Source organism: Myodes glareolus, chromosome 13, assembly GCF_982192425.1.
Source record: "Myodes glareolus chromosome 13, mMyoGla1.1, whole genome shotgun sequence".
Classification (NCBI taxonomy): domain Eukaryota; kingdom Metazoa; phylum Chordata; class Mammalia; order Rodentia; family Cricetidae; genus Myodes; species Myodes glareolus.
In genome coordinates, this window is record NC_142038.1 from 22,776,254 (window position 1) to 22,794,485 (window position 18,232).

The 18,232-nt window shown below is 45.2% G+C and overlaps 1 protein-coding gene across 16 annotated transcripts in view; it reads right to left on the reverse strand.

Annotated features, from left to right (window-relative positions):
- Znf532 (zinc finger protein 532) overlaps nt 1–18,232 on the reverse strand; it is a 110,295-nt gene that overhangs the window by 86,985 nt on the left and 5,078 nt on the right. For 5 of the 16 annotated variants that reach the window (XM_087895975.1, XM_087895970.1, XM_087895972.1 and 2 more), the window contains one exon: nt 17,084–17,249. The exons of the other annotated variants lie outside the window; for them this stretch is intronic. The gene's annotated coding sequence lies outside the window, so the exon portion shown is untranslated. The remainder of the gene's footprint in view (nt 1–17,083; nt 17,250–18,232) is intronic. 16 annotated transcript variants of the gene reach the window in all.

The following is an 18,232-nucleotide window of genomic DNA, read 5'->3' on the forward strand; positions in this document are numbered from 1 at the left end:
CTCGGGAGGCAGAGGCAGGCGGATCTAACTAACTTATTACCTGCATTGGTGTTTGGTATGTGTGTGCGTGTATAAGGAAGGGTGTCAGATCCCATAGAACTGGAGTTACAGACAGTTGTGAGCCGCCATGTGGGTGCTGGGAATTGAACTCAGGACCTCAGGAAGGGCAGCCAGTGCTCTCTACTTCTGAGCTATCTCTCCAGCCCCACGCCATTGATCATGTGGTACAATGGCAATGTTTAAAGTCAAACTGGAGGAGAACATCTATTCAGAAATGTCTAAAGAGCAGAGTTATCTGTAACATTAAAAAAAACTAAAAATTATAAATTTCCATCAAAAAATGAGAAGAAAAACATAAAAAGCTATGATAAAATACAAATAGCATTTACTATATTTTATTTTCTTTCCTTTTCATTTTGGTTTTATTTTTATTTTGTTTTTTCCTGAGACAGGGTCTCACTACGTAGCTCTGGCTGTCCTGGAACTCACTATATAGAGCAGGCTGGCTTCAGATTCACAGGATCCGCCTGCCTCTGCCTCCCCAGGAGCCACCGCGCCCAGAACCTTTCCAACCTTAACCCTTTCTCACAGACCAGTCGGGAAAGTGTGCTGACGCTGAGCTGCAGCACATCAGAACCGTTTTCTGCTTAGTCTTTGAGACATGATCTAACTAAGTAGCTCTGGCTAGCCTGGCACTCTCCTTGTACACCAGGCTGACCTCAAACTCAAAGACTAGCCAGTCTCTGCTGGGATTAAAGGCATGCAGCACCACACCCAGCCCCGCCTGAGCCATTTTTAAGCACCCATATCAGAAATGTTAAGCTCCTTTACATTCTTTTTGTATTCTTATTTACATAAATATATATGTGTGTGTATGTGTGTGTATGTATGTATATGTGTGTGTATGTGTGTGTATGTATGTATATGTGTGTGTGTGTGTGTGTATACACATATTTTTTTTTTTAAATCCCAGCTAGCTGCAGTGGCATTCAAGATGCTCAGGCAGAAGGATTGCCATGAATTCAAGGAAGCTCATTCATATAAATGTAATTTTGCATTTCCAAACTCTTACATAAAAGGAAGCAGGTGGGACTTTCAATTTCCTACAATCACAGCCTTCAGCTGAAGGTACTTTTGTACAAGCTCTATTTCCACAGATAGATCACATTCTCTGCGTTCTTCCATGAGTTTAAGCACACTGAAAGGGTCTGGGCTAGACCTGTTTCCATAAAGAAACCAGAAACATTCATTAAGACTGTGTGTGCATGTGTGTGTACTTGCATGTGTCTGGGTTTGTGTATACAGGCACGACTATGGAGGTGAGAGGTCATGTTTCGGGTCTTCCTCAAGCAGTTACTGTCCACCCTGTGTTTTGAGGAGGTCTCTCACTGAACCTGGAACTCACTAATTCAGTTGTGCTAGCCACTGAGCCCCAGGTATCTTCCTGTCTCTGCCTCCCCAGCACTGGGACTATTACAGGCATGCACTACAGCGGCCAGCATTTTTACTTTTTAATGTGGATGGCAGGGATCCAAACTCAGGTCCTTAAGCATACACGGCAGCTGAGCCATCTCTGTCTTCAACTGCAGCGCCTTCCTGCCTCCACTTCCCAAGCGCTGGTCACCAGCTCCATCCACTCTTCAAGTGGGTTGTTCAAGTGGCTCTACAGCGAAAGTAGCGGAACTTTCCCTAAGTTTCTCCATACTTCAATATGAACTGCCTTTAGTTAACAGAACCTATTTAGCTAATTCCAGTACTTCGTAACTAAGTCAAAAGTGGCCAAAAACACACTCCTAGTCAGGGGAGCACACACACACCCAGACTCCAGATGCAATCCCCTTCTGTCTAAAAATGCCATGCTTTTTAGTGGCTTCTCCACCATTCTGCTTGGAGGTAAAATATAGATTTCCTAAATTAGAAGTGATATTTTGAGCACAGAAATGAGAGTTTCAAAGTTACTCCCCCTTATCACCTGAATAGACCTCCAGATTTCTGGATCTAAGTCCCAAGCTCTGTCAGGAAGCCACTGCTCCTCAAACGCTCCTTCTCATATGCTTTTACAACTTAACAATTTTTAAATCTTAGATTTAAAATATTTGCAAACATTTTTGAGATTCCTAACATTAAAAAATACGGAGGAGGGGGCCAGTGAGGCCGCCCCCCAGGTACAGAATTTGCCATCAGTGCCCCAATTCCCACAAGCTGTCCTTTAGCCGCCACATGCACACAGTAGCACAGGCACACAAAATAAAGACACAAAAATATAATTTAAAAAAAAATTGTTAAATATGTGAGAAGCCAAGAGCTAGAGAGATGACTGGGGGCTAAGAGCACTGGGTGCTCTTGCAGAGGATCAGGATTCTGTTCCCAGCACCCACAGGGTAACTCATAACCACCTGTAAATTCCAGTTCCAGGGGATCCAATGCCCACTTCCATGGGCTCCTGCATGCACATGGTGCATATACATCCACTCAAGCACACACACACACACACACAAAACAAATACATATACATACACACATACATATTATATACACACACAAGAAACCAGCTATAGTAGTGGTACACACCTGTAATCCCAGCGTGAGAGGATCTGAATTCCAGGCTATCCTGAATTACAAGCAAGACCCTGTCTCAATCAAATCAAACCGGCAGAGAATAGAGGCTCATTACTGTACTCCCAGCAATTGGACAACACAAGTGGGGGGAGGGAGAGGGAATGAGTTGGGGGTGCAAACTTGTAAAGAGGTGGGAGTGAGCAGAAGGACTGAGTCGAGTTCAAGGCCACCTGGGGCAACAGAGTGTCAAAATAGAGCATAAAGGGGAAGAGAAGGGAAAGGAGGAAGAGAGCAGAAGAGGAAAGGAGGGGAAGGGAGTGGGGGGAAGACAGGAATACTGGTAGCTTCTGTCAACAGGTGTTCTTTTTTCTTGGGCTTTTTTTTTTTCCGGTTTTTCAAGACAGGAATTCTCTGTGTAGCTTTGGAGCCTGTCCTGGAACTCGTTCTGTAGTTTCAGGCTGGCCTCAAACTCACAAGAGATCTGCCTGCATCTGCCTCCCGAGTGCTGGGATTAAAGGCGTGCACAACCACCACCCGGCAACAGAGATTTTCTTAATGGAATTTTTATCACTCAAACTTTGACAGGGCTTCTGAGATGGCTCAGTGAGTAAAGTACTTTGCTATACAAGCCTAGGGACCTGAGTTCAAACCCCATAACCCACATAAAGGTGGCAGGAGAAAACTGACTTCACAGAGCTGTCCTCTGACCTTGACAGGTGCACCGTGGCGATGCACACATGGATTGCTTCTATCCCAATATGGTATGATAGACCACGCCCTCCTGAAAGGTTTCTGTGAACACCCTCAAAAAATTTCTTCACTCAACTGCCGACTGAGATGAACCTGGCAGACAGGTTATACCATGAAAGACCTGATTAACTGCGCCCCTATACAGCAGAAAAAAGTTTGGAGAGAAATAACTACGTCCATATTCCCAAATATTGTTTATAAATGTTCTTTTACATTTAAAGGGGGACATGATATAGATATAAATAATTTGCTTTGTTATGGATTTTAAGGTCAATTTTGTTATATGTATATATGTTTCTGATCTTGATTGAGGTATTGTGATTGTGTAGTTCATTTTAAAAATATAATGTATAATTAAAAATATAGGTTGTTAATGGATAATCATCGATAATAGTCAAGCTTGTAGTAATGTTAGTCTGATTTTCTAAAAATGCATAGATATATTTCAGATAGACATTCATATCTTTCAAAGACTACAAAACATGACATTTAATGTTTTAATAACTTAGGACTTTTCATGACAATGAGACACGTCTGCTCCTGGCAGCACCAATCTACTTCAAGAGGAAGATGGGCATCAAAGAGGCTCCTTATGGAGTTGGTTAGCCATTTGGGCAAGAAACTGCTCTTGCCTGGACTGTTATATAAACTGGACACAGAGAACCCGCAGAGAGAGGACTGCTAAACTTACCTAAAGGTGAGATGATCTTTCAGGGTTCCTGATTCATAAAAGAGTCTGCGAGACATTCTACAGGACACAACAGATAGTGACTAAATTGCCTTTAAAATTTCCTGCTTCATAAAAATGTCTCTGGATATTATGGGCCTGAAGGCCAAAGATGAATGCCCCAACGATACAGAGGAACTTTGGGTGACTGGCCAAACAGCAAGATGTCTCTGTCATTTCTAGAGTTTTGGAAGTTGCTTACTTCTTGTTTACTTAGGTAATATATCCTTCTGGAGTCTTTGATAGAGTTAAAGAATGGATAGTCATAGTTATAGTTTTCCATTATTATGATAAAAATATAGTTATAAATATTATAACTGTAATTCTTGTTTGATAACTGTTTTGTTATACATAATTTTACTATGTTAAAATGAAAGCCTTTCTTTTTTGTTTAAACAGAAAAAGGGGAAATGATGGAGGAGGGTTATCTGTCTATTGTGTTATTTTCATTGGTCAATAAAGAGACTGCCTTGGCCCCTTGATAGGACAGAAAGTTAGGTAGGTGGAGAAAACAGAACAGAATGCTGAAAAGAGGGCAATGAGGCAAAAGCCATGGAGCCAGCCACCAGGTCAGACATACTAAATCTTTCCCGGTAAGCCACACCTCGTGGTGCTACCACGAGATTATTAAAAATGGGTTAATATCAAGATATGAGAGTTAGTCAGTAACTAACTCTCTAGAGATAATGAGCCAGGCAGTGTTTAAATAAATACAATTTATGTGTTGTTATTTCTGGGACTAAACTAGCCGTGCGGGAGCCGGGTAAGGCAAAAAACAGGCCTGCCCGCAGCTCCTCACTACACCCCTCCACACACACACACACACACATGCACACATACACATGCATACACACACATGTCATGTATGCAGGTAACCATACACAAACACATGCACACACATAAATAAATTAATTTTAAAAAATTGTGTGAACTACTGTTCTCAATGCAAGATTTGGAGTCAGTGGTTTCCACTGAGGCCACTTATCAGCTCTCATTCTGAATGTCCTCACACAGAGGAGAAAGCATGCTCCTGGCTCCGAGTGGTAGAAGCTGACACCAGCAGTTGGTCAAGCATGTACAAGACATCCTCCATGTATATTCACGGAGCAGCTCCCCAACGAAGAATGTCAGCAATCAGTACTGTCAGTCCAACTAAGGCTAAGGAACACCACTCTATGCAAACACCAACACTTTCTGTGACTCATTGGCCATTCTACCCCCAACACCAGAACCTTCTAAGGTCACGAGAAACCTGCTTCCCACACCGCAGTTGTGCTTAGGACAGACTAGTGGCAGCCACTGCTCCATCCTCGCTCTGCCCTTCGGTAGGGAAGAATGAACCAATGGCCACGGAAATGGTGCCAGTAGTTAACTATGAGGCAATTCCCATTGGACGCCAAAGCATTAAAACCATTTCTTGAATTACAAATCACAGTACTTTCATCTGTAAACATGACTGAGAGCATCCCAAAAGTTAGACACCGTGTGCTGACAACTTCCTGAAGTAAAGAGGAAAGAGCCTTGGGGGTGGCAAGAGGAGGAGTATTTATAGCACCTCACGAGCTGCTGCTGAACTGAAGGGGAGACAGAGAAAGAACAGTAGAGGTGCTGGACAGATGACTCAGTGGTTAAGAGCATTAGCTCCTCTTCCAGAGGACCCAGGTTCAATTCCCAGCACCCACATGGCAACTCTGGTTCTGATGCCTTTTTCTGGTCTCCACAGATGTTACATGCATGTGTGTACTGAAATTCATACAGATGTACAGATACACATGCACATAAAAATAGGTAATTTTTAAAGAAATTAGGGGAATGTTGGATTAGACACACATGCACACACAGAGGGAAGGAGAGAGGACAGGATAGTGAGTCCTGTGATTTTCCCACCATGGCATCCAGGGCAGGAAGTGGGCCTCCAGGCTCTCTGGTGCTTAGAGTTCCTCAGCTTAAGCAATGTTGCAGATACTAGAAGTAATGCTTAAATAATGACTCTCTCTCTCTGGTGCTGGTTTTAGGGAGAGGGGGTGAGTTCTAGATTTAAAGTGAGATGAAAGTGCTGCCAGCCATTTTTCTAGCAAGTTCATGCTTTTCCCCCAAGGAACAACATCATGAACAAGCAAGTGACCACATCCTCCAACACTGGAGAGTAATGGGGCTGGAGAGATGGCTCAGTGGCTAAGCACGCACACTGCTCTTGCAAAGGGTACAAATTTGATTCCCACACCCATGCCGGGTGACTCACACCCACCTAAAACTCCAGCTCCAGGGATCTGAGGCCTCTGACCTCCACGGACAGCTGCACTCAGGCGCACAGACACATGCACATGATTAAAAACAATAAAACAAATCTAAAAAAAAAAATAAGTTTAGTAATAAAGATTCAGTTCTTCTAAAACAATTTTGTCTGAAGTCCAGTGCCACAGAAATGAATATTTAAAACCCCATGAGGCTGGAGATGGTATTATACTTCTTTAATCCAGTACTCAATGCAGAGGCAGGCAAGTCTTTTTAAGACCAGCCAGGTTAGGCTGGAGAGATGGCTCAGTGGCTAAGAGCATTGGCTGCTCTTCCAGGGAACCTGAGTTCAATTCCCAGCAACCACATGGTAGCTCATGACTGTCTGTAAACTCCAGTTCTAGGGGACCCGACACCCTCATACAGACATACATGCAGGAAAAACACCAGTGTCATTAAAAAACAAGAAGACCAGGTCTACATACATAATGAATTCCAAACCAGCCAGGGATGCATAATGAGATCCTGTCTCCAAAAACTAGAATAAAATAAAGCTCTCATTTGGCTGGCTTTCTAAGTACTGCCAAAAGCAAAATATCTGTGTTGTGACTCCAATGTGCACAGTAAAGGATGATAGGCAGGGGAGAAAAGCTAACAAACGAGTCCAGTGTCCCTTATTTTGAGGAAGCTGGGCTAAGTCACAGTGCTGAGGGACATGATCTGCAGGCACACTCTACACTGAGCTACATACACACCAGTCTTGTCACATCATCCTTTAAGATTTCACTCCTGAAGCCAGAAACAGTACTGCATACTCGCAGTCCAAGCACTTGGATGCTGAGGCAGGAGGATCACTGGAAGTTCAAGGCTGGACTACAATGTAAGACCCTGTCTCAAGAATACAAACAAACAAACAAAAAAATCCACAAATGTAAAACAGAGATAATACCTAACTCTTCAGAGTTACTATGCATGCTTAGAGGGATAGGGTTGAATCTGGAAGGAGCAGGTTATGTAAATATGATCAAAATATATTGTATGTTCTCAAAGAGTTAGTAAAAAAAATGTATTTTTTTGAAAAAAAGAGTTTTTGGGATGGTTAACTGAAACCAACCAAGTGAGTTCTAGAGAAATGGCTCAGAAAGCCCAGGCTCAGTTCCTGGCACTGACAAGGCAACTCACAACCATCTGTCACCCCAGTTCCAGGTGATCTGACCTCTCTTCTGGCCTCTGTCTGCACATCCACTGTGCACTTATATGCAGGCAAAGAGCCATACTCAGCAACAAAGAAACCTACCCAGAACGCAGCACTGTCTAAATGTGAGTTACTGCCAAGTTCAGTGGCCAAGTCGAATGACCCACAACTAGGCAGAGGCAGAAAGATCAGTTCAAGGCTAGCCAGAGCTATACAGTAATACCATCGCTGGAAAACAAAGACAGAAAAAGGCAAAGGCCAATCTGGGGATTCTAGCAGAAAGAGGCCCAGAACAAACTAAGCCACAATGGTGGTGCTCCCAAGAGTCAAGATTAAGGTAGATGCCACCAGAATTCCCAGCAATCTGGGGGCAACAAAGAGTGTCCTTAAACCCCTTTAACAGATAGGCACCTTGGCAAGGTCTTCAACGGAGTAAACCAGGAAGATTTTCCCTACCCTCAATGACCTGAAACTGGAGCACAGTGTAACCAAAGACACTACAGTTCAATGTGAAACTCTAGCTGGAGTCAAGGATGTCCTAATGCTCAGGATTAGAGGAATAATTTTAATTCTGACCTGTCTCAGTGAAACCATGAAAGGCCAAGTGCAGAACTAAATATTTAATATTCCCCCAAACTAATACTAACCAGACCATCAGATAGGAACTTTACCAGATACTGTAAGGCCAATGAGGATCCCAAGCATGCATACAAATGACTATACAAGGGCTTAAAATGTACACGGATGTGCACATGCAAGACCCTTAACATAGGTTCACACAGTTCCTCCAGTGACTCAGTCAAGTCTCCTACCTCCAACATCTGAGGAGAAGGCACTACTCCATGAACCATGCGCTTGTGGAGCAGATACTGCAAATTAAATGCTTCTGACATGGTATTATTACTATTATTATTATTTCACTTATTTATTCTGTATGTGGTGGCCACATATTAAGACAGGAGAACAACTTGTGGGAGTCAGTCCTCCCCTTCCACCAGGGATTGAACTCAAAGAGTCAGTCTGGGGACCAGTGCCTTTACCCTCTGAGCCATCTCACCTGCCCTACTATACTGTTGAGTTGAGAAAGAGAATAGACTCTTGGTTTTGGTTTCTGTAGCTGTGGTTTTTGTTTTTGTTTTGGGAATCTAGTCCAGGATGGCACAGGTGGCCTGGAACTCCTGACATTCTCGCTCAGTCTTTAGACTACTGTGATTCATAGGCACTGAGACATCATCACCCAGCTTCACAGACTCAAGTTCCAAACTAAAGAGCTCCGGCCCCTCAGCTCTGAACGAGGGTGAAGACCAGGAACAGCTGGTCTGACAGCAACGCAATCTCATCCATGATGCTAGGAAGCTTCAGTTCCTTCAGCATGCAATAGGAAGACATCCACCCTTCAGAGACACCGAGAGCCCTAACAACCCAGAAATCAATGGCTCCAATTGCTGTTCTAATTGCACCTTCCCAACACGACGTAACCACTTCTTGTTCATCATTTCTTTTTATGATTTGTTTTGATTTTTGAGGGTTTTTTTTGTTTTTGAGGCTGGCCTAGAACTCACAGAGATCCACCTGCCTCTGTCTCCCAGAGTGCCAGGATTAAAGGTGTGCACCACCACACCTGGTGTTTTTCATCATTTCTTAGCAAAACCTCTCTCTCAGGCAGCAGCTAGGCTCAGGGACTGCTGTACACATTTCTCCGAGTGGCAGGCACCGTGTCTCTACCATCCCTCTCTGGATCATCCATCCTTTGAGTCTAACTCCACCACTTACCATCTTCACAATTCCACCAAAACTTATCTTTTTCAGAACTCTTTCCTCCTTTGCATCCTTCATTCTGGAACCCAAGAGAACATTTTAGAGAGAAGTTTTACAAATGAAGAAAATTCAATTTTGTCATCGTTTTTAGGGGTTTTGTTTTGAGACAGTGTCTCACTATGCAGCTTTTGCTATGTTGGAGCTCTCACTATGTAGACCAGGCAGGCCTGGAATTCAGAGAGATCCACCTGCCTCTATCTCCCAAGAGCTGGTGGTTCAGAAATGAGTTAAGGCAAAGCTGTGAAAGCCACATTAAAGTCAGAGCTATCATGGAACAGCTCTGCTAGAGGTTAGAACTGACTAAGCGACTCAAAGCACCTACTACCACTAGAAACTCTAGCAGCCGGCCACAATGTCATTCTTACGGATTATCAGCATAATCACCTTCTAAGAGGCCAGTGAGTTGGCTTAGTGGGCCCAAAAAACTAGAACCCATGTAGGGAACCCATGGGAAAACCAAGGCCACACAGCTGCCCTCCGATCTTCACAGGCCTGCTGTGAACAGCCCTAGGAACTCCCCAGCCCCCATTCCATCTCATCTCACCCCACACACACAAGCACACAATTTTTTTTTTCTGTGTATGGGTGTTTTGCCTGAATGTATGTCTGTCCAGCTCCACAAATAATTTTTTTAAGACAGGGTTTCTCTGTAGCTTTGGAGCCTGACCTAGAACTCACTTGGTAGAACAGGCTGGCCTTGAACTCATGGTGATTGCCTGGTTCTGCCTGAGTGCTGGATTCAAAGGCGTGCACCACCACCGCCCGGGTGCAAATAAAAAATACTTTAAAAGAGCACCTGGTGGCTATAAAGATAACCCATAGTTAAAAGTGCCTAGTGCTCTTCCAGAGGACCAGAGTTCTGTCACCAGCGCCCACGTTACACTGCAGGCTGTAACTGCAGCTCCATGCCCTCATCTGGTCTCTACAGGCACCGCGTGCATACGCACAAACACACAGAGATACACATACACATAAATTAAATTTTAAAACGTATTAAAAATAGAACACTTTCCACCCCAGCTTGTAAACCTACCTAATGGACACACGTAGCTCACTTCTCCCTGCCTGACTCAGTCACATAATGGCTGTGCCAGTGTCGAAACAAAGGCAGCTTCTGGCCCTTGCGCATTCTCTGCACAACACTGAATCTGAAATGTAGCAGGGATAGATACCTAAGATGGGAGAAGGCTGACTACAAAAAAGCAATGGGAGAAAGGGAGTGGGCAGTGGAGGGGAAGGGAAGAAGAGAGAACATGCTAACACAGACCAGTGGCCCTGTCATTTTATCTCCTAACATAGCAGGCCTGAGTTTTGGGAAGGATTCTTACAGGTCCACTGAAAACTGTCAATCATTTAGAATGGGCAGTAACCCTGCCTCCCAGACACATCTGATAGGGAGGGACAGTTGGATGCTTGGTCTTAAAAAGCAGGAGAACTGAATGCATACAGATGATGCCCACTTGTATTTCAGATGAGGACATAGAGCCAGGCATGATAGCAGACAGCTGAGGCAGAAGGACTGTCACAGACTCACGACCAGCCTAAGCTATAGGAGAGTGCCAGGCTAGTCAGGGCTACACTGCAAGACTTACCTCAAAACTAAGCAAGCAAATGAGGTCATGGAAACAGGGCTGAGCAAGAGCCATATTCGGTCACATGTATTAAAAAGAAAATGTAGTTCTATCAGGATGGCAGGCGGCTTCCTGGGCTCAAGTCCTCCTGGCAGCTGCCACCTCTGCCTCACACGGAACACCCTTTCACTCCGCTGTGTCCTTGTGGTGTGACTCTAGGCCACAACAGCAGCAAACCATCAGGAGTTCATGTCTTCCACCACGCAGCAACCCCACAAGACTGCTGCTGCTCCCTGCTCTCATGCCCTTCCGCCACACCAGTATCTTGTCCCCATCACACGGAGGCTGAGTCCTGGACATGGTCCTTCCGAAGACTCACTCGCTCACCTGTTCAGTTACTGGCACCAGGGAGCCTCTCCTAACAGCCCGATCCCCGCCACCCTGCACTCTGATGTAGCCATCCATTCTGCACCCCCGTGTCCTTGCCTGTTTCTCTGCGCTGTGACCATCACCTCTGACGTGACTCCTCAGGTCCTCTATGGGCTAACTTGCTCACTCTGATTCTTGGCATACTCCAACCCAGACTTAGCTTGTTCCAGCTACATTCTGAATTTTCCACAGTTCTGCCACTCAAAATTTCTCTCCCTTTCCCCGGAGCTGCCCATCCTTGTCCCCGTTCCTCCAAACCCCAGTGTCCAGTCCCACTGCAGCAACCTGATCCCACAGCAGCCCAACCAGCCCAGAGACCCCACCATGCAAGGAGCAAGACTATGAGCTAAACTAGCAGATGGCAGATTCAGCCAACAACTAGTAAATCGCTGTCCATGCCCCAGGTTCATAATTGATAGAACCGTGGCCAGATGTCCACGATATAAAACTGCACTATGATTTATGTGTTAAGGCAAGCTTTTGTAGAGGTGGGGGTAAACTTCCTCATTTGACACAACTGTATTACTATCTCAGAATTCATCAGTTTGCCTTCCCAAATAAGGATCCACTATTTTTTCATAGCTCAATTACTTCGTCCATCAGCCCCTTCCTACAGCTCAATTTCCTGGCTGGCTGGAACTCCGGAGTGACCTTCCCAGGAGATCTGGTTCCCAGGCCACACTGCTGATAGCCCTTTACCATGTGCTGAAAAAGGAGTGTCAGCCACCTTCCACAGCTGCTGTGCAGTGGACCTCCTATAACTCACTCTCGGAAGTCATCAGTCACTTCTGTTCCTTGTCGGTTCTAGAGAGAAATGGTGACTGATTATAGACTCTGAATTCCTATCTCTCACTAGGATCCCAAATCACTGAAACAACAAAACTGGCCGGCACCGTTCGTGTGCTGACCTGAGGCCTAGCAGCCCTATGACATCTTTTGCCTGATTAGACTAGAGGTGCTAAAGGGAAACTGGGAGTAGCGGCTCACATCGATAATTTCAGCACTCAGGAGGATGAGGCAGGACTGCCACAAGTTCAAGGCCAGCTCAGCCTAGAGTTCAGTTCCTAGAGTGAATGCTAGGTAAGCACAGGCGCGGGCTCAACCAAGCAATTCAAACACTAACAAGATCCCGCCATGATCTGTGCGTAAGTTAAAGTGTGACAAGTGACTTTAGAGAACTAGGCGGGCACCCAGCCGGGGGTGACTGGTGCAGACCACCACGAGGTGCAGGGACTTTACATGCAAAAACAGGAGGAAGTAGTGAATGGGGTGGGAAGAGGTTGTGTTGAATATAGGACAACTTGACTCTGGTTCCAATCTACCCATTCATCACTAAGGAATAGTGCCATCTTTTGGAGTTTTGTTTTTTGAGACAGGGTCTCACCATGTAATTCTGGCTGTCCTAGAACTCACCCTGTAGACCAGGCTGGTCTCAACTCACAAAAATCTACCTGCCTCCCAAGTGCTGGGAAGTAAAGGCATGTGCCACCACACCCAGTAGTACAGCGCAATCTTAGCTAGTCACTGAGTCTTCAGAGAACTATCAAGTCCACCTTCCAGAACATTAGTCTAAGGCATGAGGCACACACCTAGTGACCCACAACAAGCAACACTTTCTTTCCCATTCTGGAACTCACACTGAGGTGTAGCTGTGCAGACTCTGTGACCAGGAGACAATTAGGAACACAGGGAGAGAAAGCTAGTTCTGTCTAGGAAAGGGCAGACATCCCTGGCAAGAGGACACTAACGAGGTCCCTGTGCTTACTGTTTTCCAACCAAAGGACCCTCAATAAACACGGATGACGGAAGCACAGAAGGCAGACCACTGAAACGACTTTACTAGATGTCCACCCAGCGTCCTAGACCATCCTGTCCAGAAGAAGCAGATGAAAACTACATGTAGTTTAAAATTTCCTAATAGTACTTTTAAGGGGAAAAAAAGAGAGGAGTAAAATAATCCTGAATTCCAGGTCATGGACGTGGCAGACTGTGTGCAAATACATGAAGGTTTTAACCACACTATTACTTGCTCACTATATAAGCTATATAAGCAATCTAAAAAATTAATGAGATAGTTCACATTTCCTTTAAGTCTTTAAATCATGTGCCTCATTCTGGTTCCCTCAAGTAGTCCAGGCTATTCCTGAACTCCAAATGTAAGAGGATGACCTTGAGCCCAATCCACTTACCTCAACCCCTAGGGTTAGGGCTATAGGCAGGCACACCAGGCCCAATTTCCAGGTGGATCTTATATTTATGGACCAAGTGCAGGCAAGAACATGTATATAAATATGTGAAGAGAACACCAGAGGAAGATATTTGATAAGCTGGCATTTTTGGTTAACAGAGACAGGGCCTCACTAGGTAACCTTGACTGGCCTGGAACTCATGGAGAGCAACCTGCCTCTCCCCCACAAGTGCTTGTACTAAGGGCCTGAGACATCACACAAAGCAAAACTGGCATATTTCTGTGCACAAGCTTTGTTCTGTTTGAGGTTAAACAGAAGTCTTGACCATAGTTAATGAAGCAGTTGAGCTGTTCCATGAGGGAAGAGAGGTGACGCACAAGGTTCAGCTCCACCAAAAATGAAAGTCCAGGCAAGCTAGGACATGCACACCACCCTCCTACAGTTCACCCACTTTTATCCATATTTCTCACAGCTGTAGCCGAAGCCCTAGACAGGGAGGTGATACATCGTCTCTGTATTTTCATCACCAAAACTAAACGTCTACTCGTAAATGAAGTGCGATCGTACAGAGCCCAAGACTCTCCAGAACAGCAGAAAATAACATCCTTTCCTCAAACGGGAAGACAGGAACACAGAACACCAGCCCCAATCTGGGGAAGGAGGACTCAGTGCCCAGGGAAGTCTGGTTTGGAATTTAAGGAAGCTGTTCCAGGTCCCACAGCTAGTAAGAACTCAACACAGGTTTGTGTCACCGAGGATTACACAAAGAGGGCAATTTGGCAAAGGCCAAACACTTCCATGGCCTTACCACTCAGAACTAACTAAACATTAAGCATCACCATTCCCACTTAATCTCCTGGTAAAGCATAACCAGAATTGTTAAAGTCCAGCTTATCAGAGTCGCCATGGGAGGCTTAATTCGATTAACTCATGTTTTCAGGTTCATCTAAGACAAGGTTCAAAGTGAGCAGAACTGTACAGCACCAAAACGTAAAACTCTGGGATACAGTAGAAAGTCAAGGTGGAAGGAGTCTTAGATGAGGTTCCAGACCTGGGTTCTGGATCTCCATCTCCTCTGACCTACTTGATAAGCCCACCCTCTATTTTGGGTTTTGGTTTTGAGACAGGGTTTCTCTGTAGCTTTGGAGCCTGTCCTGGAACTAGCTCTTGTAGACCAGGCTGGCCTCGAACTCACAGAGATCCGCCTGCCTCTGTCTCCCGAGTGCTGGGATTAAAGGTATGTGCCACCACCACTTTCTATTTAGGTTAACTGTAAAAAATGAGGCAAAAATTATAAATGATATCTGAACTATGTCCAGCCGTGAGATCTTTTAACGCAGATCTAATCCATGTAGCTTTTCAACACTCCTGTCTTAGCATTCAGATCCCTATAATCCATTCCTTTAACAGAAACCAATGCCCATTACTAGCCCCAGGAATCAGCCTCCAAAATGAGTCTGCGTCTCAAAAAGAAAAGGTTGAAGTTGAACAAACCTGTTTACCTTTAGGTCCCCAGGACTGGTCTACATGCCACAAAGTTCTAATTATGTAAAGGCACAATAATCAACTTCACTGAAAACCATACAATACTGGTGTGTGGGGCCAGAGGATGATCGAGCAGTCAGCAGCCTTAGCGGGGAGGCACGTGACAGCTAAGAAAGCCACCCGGTTTCTCTAAGATTATATTTCTGTCTGCAGATGTCAATGACACTGAATTTGCTCTCTCCTCTCAAATGTCCTGCCTGAAAAAGATGTTCAAAGAATTCTTTAAGCTATGTTTATTTATGGTTGGGTTATTCTCATCTCACTTTCAATTCACTTTGCGTTTCTCTTATTTTCAGAGCACATAAAGACAAAAGCATCGCTCTATTCCTTCTCGCTTCCAATTTGTGCCCAGGAGAACTTCTGGCCTTCCAATGTGCTATTTCTAGAGCCAGCTCTCTGGTACAGAGAACACATTCTCCTCTCTGTGTGCTGACTGGTCAGGGTGGCTCTGGGTGTGCCTCTGAGCTCATCACTGCAGCCTTAAAGACAGCCACCCACCAGCCTCAGCAGCTCAGGGGACAGTCATCCAGTGGCCTCGGCAGCTCAGTACTCGACTCTGTCGCATCTGGGGCTCCTCCTTTGAGCACATTTTCAGAGCACATAAAGACAAAAGCATCTCTCTATTCCTTCTTGCCGACACTCGGTGCTCAGAACTGCCTTATTTTCTCACATGTATGTATGAATAGGAAATATCTACCACACAGAAGGTTCAGTACTCTCTTGAGTTTTAGGCATCCAGGTAGTCTTCAAACTGGTTCCTCCACTGGGAGCTTTGATCCGCCCAATCTGACCTCTGGCCCAGTTAGCCACACCAAAAGAGCTAAGAGGCAGAGGGCCCCATCCTAGGCAACTGTGCCCAACGTGAAGTCAGCAGATCAGGGCCCTTCATCAGTGCCAGTCCCTTCCCATCTCTTCGTCTGACTTGGTCATCTCAAAACAGAAAGGACCAGGCGCCAAGAAATCCATGTCACCTCCAGAACCTTCCTTCAGTCTTCCTGCCCCATCTCTCCCCACATCCAGTCAGCACCACCACATGCGACTGGTCCCGGTATAACCTGCCCCTCCACTCCATTCTCACAAACAGTGCGCCCAGCCTTCCACGTAAAGTCGTAGATTTTCTCCCCTATGCTGCAGGTGTCCCCATTTGATCTCCCTGCCCCTACCCTCAACAGCTCCCATTCAATTTCCAGGTATTCCCTCAAGACTTTTTGCTAATACCAGTGCCCAGATCATGAGGACTATCCAGAAAGATCCTCATCTCATTGGACCTCTCTGCCTCATGCATCAATATGACTACCACATGCCTACCAGGCTTTCTCTGCACCTTCACTGCTCCATGGCTCGCGTGCTCTTCCTGAACCCGGGCCAGCCTCACACACTCACGAGCATTCCAGGTTCAGCTGCAAAGCCATCTCTTGGGGGCTCCTCCCAGACAATGACAGTAGATGCCCGGACACAGTTCTAGGACAGTTCTATGGGCTACTTCCTACTCTTTGCTCTCTGGCTTCCTCTTTCCTCAGCATTTCCAGAACCTGGCAAGATGCCTGTTGCTCAAAAAACAATGAAGTCTCTGGTACCTTGAGGCAAGAACCTTCACACTTGCATAGACGACATTTCCTGGGCTCACCTACCATGCCACTGTCTCTGCCTCTTCTTCCAGAAAGTGATTTTATCCTCAGCCCTCCCTTCCTCCCTCATGAACTCAAAGAAGTTTAACCAAAACAGGAAAAAAAAAAAAAAATCTAACACTAAGGGTTAGAGATCAACTTCAGTAGCCTGGGCTACACATAAGGAAGACCGCACCCCAAAAAAAGGACTTAGTTTCTCCACTCCATTGCCATGACAGTGCCCAAAGGCATCCACCTCCTTACAGGGTATCCAGAGACTTCAAATGGTAGGCATTTTTGAAGAAAACTATCTCTAGACAACCAAGATTTCAATAGAGATCTTCGGTATCATTTTCCAAAATTTCAATTCTATTATTGTGTGGTGTTTCACTGAACTGACTGCCAAACTCATCTTGAGATTAAAAATAACTGCCGGAAGAAATAAAAGGCTGTTTTACCACTTGCAGCTCTTTGTTTCCAGTTTGGCTAATTCCGATTAGTTCAGGGTGATAAAGCATGTCAGCCCATTAGAGCACTGGTACCACGGCCATCTCGCCAGTGTCTTCTGGTCACCAGCTCTCTTCTCTGCGAAGTCTCAACTGCAGCTGTCAAGGTCGGATCTCTCTGGATGACACAGTGAGCTGAATTTATTTCATTTAAACTTCAAATTTATATACATGTACCAGATAATGTCGAGTATTTACAAAAGTAAAAGTAAAAAATTAAAAATGCTGACACGAAACCTGTACACAGATATTTACAGTAGTCTTTTTTTTCCACAATCACCTGAAACTGGAAACAACACTGCTCTTCAGGCAGAGAAAGGACGAACGAGCCGTGGTACATCCACACAGTGGACTAGCACTCAGCGACAAAAAGAGCCAAGAACTGACACACAAAGCAATAAGGACGAATCTTGAGTACATCTTGCCAAGTGGAAGACGCCATTCATAGGACATTCTGAGAAAACCCAGACAATATGGCCATGGAAGAGGAGAACTACAGTGAGACTTCGGTGGCCAGGGGTTCGGGTGGGGGACCAGTTTGCCTCAAAGGGGCAGCAAGAAGTTTCGTCATGATGGAATTATTCTGCATGGATTACGTCAACTCATACGTGGCTCTATTTACATGTCAAAACCTAACAAGTGGTACTCCTGAGCAAATGTCACTGGGCGTAAATTAAACATTTACATCCTTTAACCATACCTTGAATAGTGACCATCCCTAAAACAACTTAACACCAACATATTGGGGCTTGTGTGCCGCTGTCTGTGAGGGCTGCTGTCTCAGTTCTGACACTTGGAGGGGTGAGGAAGAGATCTGTGGGGGCTGAGGAAGGAGTGGTCCCAAATGTTCTTCAGATCCCTGTCACCAGTACTGCCGCTCCTTTCTAAGGTTCCACGGCAGGGCAACTCTGCACAGGCCTTACTTAGCAAGGCTGAGTTCCGCCAAGGACATGGGCAAGGTCATTCAAAACCCACACAACACAGAAGCTCGAGAAGGATTTCAAAGAAGGGGGGGGGGGGGCAGGGACCAAATCCTAACACTGTAACTCAGTCTAGTCAAAAGCGTAAGCAAAAAGAAAGAAAAAAAAATCCACTTAAACG